The sequence below is a fragment of the Elephantulus edwardii genome, unplaced genomic scaffold (genome assembly GCF_000299155.1).
Source record: "Elephantulus edwardii isolate Elephantulus edwardi_28Jun2011 unplaced genomic scaffold, EleEdw1.0 scaffold00157, whole genome shotgun sequence".
NCBI lineage: Eukaryota > Metazoa > Chordata > Mammalia > Macroscelidea > Macroscelididae > Elephantulus > Elephantulus edwardii.
In genome coordinates this window covers 3,097,460-3,104,488 of record NW_006399907.1, presented here as the reverse complement: position 1 = coordinate 3,104,488, position 7,029 = coordinate 3,097,460, and the positions used below count along the sequence as shown (strand labels likewise).

At 38.7% G+C, this 7,029-nt stretch overlaps 1 protein-coding gene and 1 pseudogene across 1 annotated transcript in view; both read right to left on the bottom strand.

Moving 5' to 3' along the window:
- Window positions 1–7,029, bottom strand: part of MRPS35 (mitochondrial ribosomal protein S35) — a 56,709-nt gene that overhangs the window by 35,334 nt on the left and 14,346 nt on the right. The gene's annotated exons all lie outside the window — the stretch shown is intronic.
- On the bottom strand, window positions 2,521–2,748 carry LOC102845078 (annotated as a pseudogene).

Here is a 7,029-nt window from a genome sequence, read left to right as displayed (position 1 = left end):
TGAAAACCCAAAATCCCTGTAAATGTTCATTAATACTAATAAAATTTAATAATTTAAAAAAAATATATTATTGGCTATTATTTGCACAACAACTGTCCAGAATGAGAGGTGCATAGCAAGGTGGAGAGGGAAGGGAGAGGAAACTGTACAACAAAGTATCTTTTTAAAGAGAAAAGCAAATTGGCCGTGGAGGGGTAGGGAGGAAAGTGCAACAATCAATAAATGGAAATCCAAGCTTTCTATAAATTTTCATTAAAATAATAAAAAAAAAGGAAGAAAGAGGTTCCGTAAAGTATAACCAAGTACTCTATACATTAGGAAGGAGCCCTGAAGGTGCACTGGTTAAGTGCTCCGTTACCCTCTGAAAGCAAGCAGCTTACATTCACCAGAAAGGAAAAGATGGGACTTCCTGCTTCTGTAAAAACCACAGCCCTGGAGACTACAGGGCATTTCTACTCTGCCCTATAGAGTCACCTTTAGTCAGAATTTAATCAAATGTAAGGAGTTTGGGTTTACAGGTACCTTCTGACAGAAATGGAGCTCTGGAGGCACAGTTCACCAGGATTAGTTCTTCTAACCTAAAGGCTATGCTCTCTCTCAGGGTACAAATCCATCAGCTACACTAAAAGAAGAAATGGGCAACCTCCTCCCAAGCGACTGAGAGCCTCAGAAACATGACGGTCAGCTCTGAGCTGGTTCCAACACAAGAGCAGTGAGTGAGTAATGACAAAAATGATGCTGGAAAAATCAGTCAAAAGCCTGTGTTCTCCTTGGTTTTAGAGCTACAGGTATATGTGCCTCCCTTGTAAAACTGAAACCAAATAAGGACAGAGCTCATTAATTAATCACCCTCAAATCACTGGAATACCTAAGACAAGTATTTTGTACTTAGTAAATATTTTTATTTGAATAAAAGAAGTTGGTAAGAAGTTGGGAATTATGATGATACATTAAGAGGCTGATTATAGGGTAAGTGAAGGAAACAGCAGGGAAATTAAAGCAGATAAACTGTAAAAATACTATTAAGTAATATTCTACTTTGCTAGAAAATTTCCAAAGTCTTTTAAAAGTGGAGTCCTGTGCCAGTTTCAGCAGCACATATACTAAAACTGGAACGATATAGAGGTTAGCATGTCCTTTGCAAGGATGACACACAAATTTGTAAAGCATTCCATTTTTTTTTTAAATTTTTCATTCACATATTTATTCCACAGACAAATGAAATTATCATTTAAAGCCATAACCTTTTTAAAAGTTGAAGGAGAATCTGTGGCAGCATTCCATATTTAAATAAATAAATAAATAAAAATGGAGTCTTCACCATTTTCAATCCAGATGAGACTATTTAATTCTCCCTAGGTCTACCTGGTATAAGTGCTGCTAAATCAGCTCAGACTCCTAGCAACCACATGGGCTACAGAACAAAATCATGCCCAATTTTGTACCATTATATATACAGGAGATGAACAATAGAAAAGGCAAAAAGAAAAGCAATCAGACCAGTCAAGTATAATTTTAAATGCCTAGGATTCTTTCAGCCAAAATAAAAATAAACATTATAAGAGGGCCACAAAATATGATAAACTGATATAATACCGAAGCTTGAAATAAAGTGTGGGGTAGTGTCAACAATTTTTTAAGTTTTAGGCAATGAACTTGCAACTTATCTTACCTTTAAAAGTTCTAGATTTCCCTCCTTTGCCAAGGGCACTCCTCTTTTTACAGGATAACCCATTCGAACAGGAAGAGGTACTGCAGAGGGTTTAAATGGTGCTGCAACAGGATAAACACTAGGCCAGTCCTGGTCAACATCCATCTTCTCAGTTCTAGGTGGCAATGCCTCAAGAACAAAAAATAGTTTCATATTTTAAATGTTCTAAAATGAAAAAAAAACCTTTAATCAAAAGAAATATAAGAGCTGACTGTTTAAGTGAAAAAGAAAAACAGAAACACACAAAGCATTACTATCTTCACAGTGTTTGTTCAAACCCTCTAGAAAGGATCCTCCCTATCAGAGCTCTTTCCCTAAAATCTTTTCTATTTTATTTAATTTTGCAAAGCTGGGTGCCCCTTTAAAAAAAAATTAAAAAGAAACATATACATATTTAGCAAACTTTTCACATTTTGTTTATGAAGGGGTAAGGTATCAATGTATTTTGAAATAATATTTAAAACTTCTCTGCTGAAGTCAACATAAGGTGATACTGAGAATGGGGGGGAAGAATAATGGGGAGAAAAAGCTGAGAATCTGAAGATATGTAAACCAGATTAAACTAAGTAAACATACAAGAAATTATATAACTCTACCGCCTAGAGGACAGTCATTTGTTAGGCTGGGGTTTTTTCTCTCAAGAAGTACTTTTAATTTGTTCACTTAACAATATAACACACAAATAAAGACAAACTATATCCACATATATAACTGATTCTCACAATCAAAAAGTTATAGAGTCCAGAGAAAATGATAGAATAACTGTATGGAACACACTGTATCAGTATTTTACAGTAGTTTACAGTAGTTTACTCCAGTTCATGTCTTCTTTTACACTCTAAAACATCTTTATTATGTTGTTTGATTAGCCAGCCCCACAAGAAGGCTGCAGTGCCCAAGGTCAGTTCAACTTTCACCCAATTAGGTTTGCTATTTGGTGGTTCCTGACAGTAGAACTTTGACCTCACTGAAAGGCTGCTTGAGAGCCTGGCCAGGGCCAACAACCGAGAGGAGAACATCAATGCCGATCACACCATCTTGCTGGCGACACTCCCAAGGACAGCAATCTGAAGCTTAATCAATCTCACAGACACATTTAAAACTTAAAAAAAAAATAAAAAGAGTAGCCAACTTACAAAGCAAGGCTTGAAGAGGCACATTCAGCAATATTCATCCAAGCACTGTCAAGGACAGTATGGTGTATGTCTTGGAAGCAGGTAACATTCCCCTGCCAATGAATGTTTTGTTGTTGTTATATGCCATCAAGTCGCTTGCGACTCATAGCGACCCTATGTACAAGAGCTCTAAATGCTGCTCTGTTCTGTGCCAACATAGCCGTCTCAAACGCACTCATTCCCACCACTCCAGTCACAGAATCGACCCATTGAGGGTTTTCCTCTCTTTCGCCGTCCCAAACATGATGTCCCTCTCCAAGGACCAGTCCCTCCTTGCAACATGCCCAAAGTATGTCAGACGAAGCTTCAGAATCCTCAGCTCCACGGATAATTCCAGCTTCACCTTCTCCAGATCAAACCTGTTTGTTCTCTTAGCAGTCCATGGTATAATCAACACTCTTCTCCGCACCACAACTCAAAGGCATCAATTCTCTTTCTATCATCCCTATTCACCATCCAACTCTCTGATGCATAGCAGATTATAATAATCTCGTACCATTTACTATTACTTGGTGGGTGTGCCTGTATTTAAAAAAGGGGCAGTGTTGGGCTCAGTCTGCATGCTGGAGCTTCCTGTGAAGTGGTTTGAGTCTGTAAGATGGTTTCTCGCATCTTGATGAGGGTCACTTATGGAATGTTTGGGGTTTTTTTTTTTGTCTACAAGTGGGTGTCAGCTGATTGGACTTGCCAGATTTAACTAACAATGAGCTGTGGGCTGGGGGTCTCTTGGTTTATAGTCAACCAGTACTTGGTGGACATGTCTGTATTTAAAAAAGAAAAAAAGAGGGGGAGGGAGCTCTGGTGGCCTAGTAGCAAGAAGCTGCACAGCAAACCTAAAGGCACACAGGGTTCGAATCCACCAGATGCTCCACTGGAAAAGGAGGGGCAATCCCCTCCTGTGCCAGTTGGATCTCGTTTGACAGTACACAACAAGAAAGAAAGAAAAAAGAAAGTAGAAAGAATTTAAAAAAAAAAAAAAGCAGCAGGGTCCCAGGACCACTAGTGTTAATTGATTTTGAAGTGAACATTCTTCTAAGTGCTGCAGCAGCTGTCTGTTTATTTGTTGTACTTAAGTAACACGGAGTTGCTGTAATGCTGAACACTGTGCCATTAGGTATGTCAAGTGCCATAAAGTTACCCATAGTGGACAGTGTTTGGTGGAGCTCCCAGATTGATTCAGATTTAGAAGCAGGAGTGGCATCCACTTCCTAAACCATATGCCTTTGGAAACTGAACATAGAGAAATGATGATAGTTATAGAATAGGCTTCAGATATTTTCCTCACAGGGTTGCTATGTGTCATACTCAACTTGAAGACACTTAACAACAACAGCAACAGTAAGGGAGTGGTGGTGGTCTAGTGGATAAGGAATGGTGCTGCCAATCCAAAGGCACAAAGTTTGAATCCACCAGCTGCTCCACGAGGAAAAGATGGGTAACTGCCTCCCTTGTGATTTACTGTCGCTGAAAACCTACTGGAGGGTCAGCTACTGTTGGTTCCAACTTGATGGTATATAACAACAACAACAACAACAGTATCCATTTAACTTCTAATACACCTTTGCTTTGACTCCATGCAGACATAAATTTAAATACCCAATTAGAGATGCCCACATGGGGAAATTTACTTGTTGAGATTGTTACATATATCCCGGGCTGCACTACTGTTGTGTCGTCAAAAAAGAATTCCATTTTCTTGTTTATATGTCTGTTTTCTGGGAGACTATGAGCGAATTAACCTCTCCAGGATGGCCTTTTTTCCAAGTACCTCAATTGACAAAATCAATAGGTTAGATCTTTCCAAAACTGTAGAAGGCACCTAGTAAACACCACTTTGTGCAGCCTTCCCTGAAAGCATCCTCTGCCTCTTCTTGAATATGTGCCTCATATCAGAACTTCAGACACTATTACGATAGTACATAATACAAGGTATTATTTACCTTTCTTTTCACCGGTCCTTCATTTCTGGATATTTTAATGTTTTTTGTTGTACCTACAAAACACAATTATTGTCAAATTATGGAAGAGAATATATAATGTACAGTTAGACAACATCAGTCATGATCCTTTAATTCTAACACCAATTTAAGGTATTCAGTAAGATAAAAATAAAAACAAAAAAATTACTTTTGGTAAGCTTAAGGGCTAAAATCATCTTAACACAAAAGTCAGAAACAGTTAAAGAAATTCCACAGCTGAATCGCACAGGAGACTACCCATCTTTCTCTTTCACAGCAGCTGTTGTTGTTGTTGTTATGTGCCGTCAAGTCACCTGCGACTCATAGCGACCCTATGCTAGTGGACTTAAATTGCATGACTTCAGGTTGCGAGCATAGCTCCCACTAGGCCACCAGCATGCCCTTATATTGTTTTTGTTGTTATTGTTGTTAGTTGCCATTGAATCGAGTATGGCGCATAGCAATCCTATGAACAGACATCCTGAAAGCTGCTCTATCCTGTGCCATCTTCATTATCTCTGAGACCCTAAAGCCCACTGCTGAAGTCAAAGTGTCAATCCATCTCACTAGGGATCTTCATCTCCTTTGTTGACCCACCATCTTTCCAAGCCATGATGTCCCCTTCCAAGGAACAGCATTGCTAGCTACATGTCCAAAGTATGAAAGATGAAGAGTCAGCATTTTGCCTCCAAGAAGCACTCTGGCTGTACCCTTTCCAAGACATATCTGTTTGTTCTTTTGTTAATCCCTGAGATATTCAATACTCTTCTCCAGCATCACAACTCAAAGACATAAAATCCTCTGTCATCCTTATTCATTGTCTAGCTCTCTGATGCACAGCAGGTGATTGAGAGGACCATGGTCTGAATCAGGCGCACCTTAGTCCAAACTGACATCACTGCTATTCAGTATTTTGGAGTGATCTCTGACATCAGATTGCCCAGTGCAATATGACTCCTGATTTTCTGACTGCTGATACCAAGCGTGTTTATTGTTTCTCCAAGCAAGATGAAATCATTAACAGCTTCAATTTTCCCCCCCCATATATTGTAATGTTGACTGTTAGGCCAATAGTGAGGATCTTTGTCTTCTTAATGTTGATATGTAATCCATACTGAAGGCTGTAGTCCTTTATCTTCTGCAGCAGGCATTTCATATCCTCCTGACCTTCAGCAAGCAAAGTTGTGTCATCAGTATAACAGAGACTGTTGATGAGTCTTCCTCCAATCCTGATGTAACATTCTTCTTCATAGAGTTCAGCTTCGTGAATGAGCTACTCACCAAACAGACTGAATAGGTACAGAGAAAGGACACAATTCTCACGCACACACTTCTTGATCTCAAACCAAGCAGTTCCCTTGTTCTGTTCACACAACAGCATCTTGGTCTCGATACAGATTCTGTATGAACATAATTAAGCGTTCTCAGATTTCCATTCTTCTCAATGTGAGCCATAACTTGTTATGATCCACACAGTCAAATGCCTTTGTATAGTCAGTCAATAAAACACAAATATACATTCTTCTTGTATTCTTTGCCAGCATCCATCTGACATCAACAATGATATCCCTAGTGCCATGGCCTCTTGTAAAACCAGCTTGTACTTCTGGCAGTTTTCTGTCAATGTACTGTTCTACCACTTTTGAACGAATGTATATATGTATATATATATATATTTTTATAAATACAATCCCAAAGGCATGCAGTTCAAATCTACCAGCTGCTCCACGAAGAAAGATGGGCAATCTCCTCCCAAGCGATTAAATGCCTCTGAAAATGCACTGGAAGGGTCAGCTATGGGTCAGTTCCAACTTGAAGGTAATACAACAACAACATAATATGAAACCTAAATAAATACTTTAAATACTCTAAATAAATATTTTCCTGTAATGAAATAACTATGACCCTATTAATCATTTTCACATGTCAGACACTGTGATAAACACTTTCTATCACATCATTTAATCATTATTTTCAAAGTCAACAGTATGACAATCGCAGATGTTAAATAACTCACTTAAATTTAAGTACTAACAGGTGGGGGCTCTAATAAGCTGTGATTCAAGAATCTATACTCTTAAATACTAATTCTGACCCAGCAATTCCACTACTGGGAATATACCCTGAAGAGACCATAGCTGACATCCAAGCAGATATATGCACACCCATGTTCATTGCAGCTTTG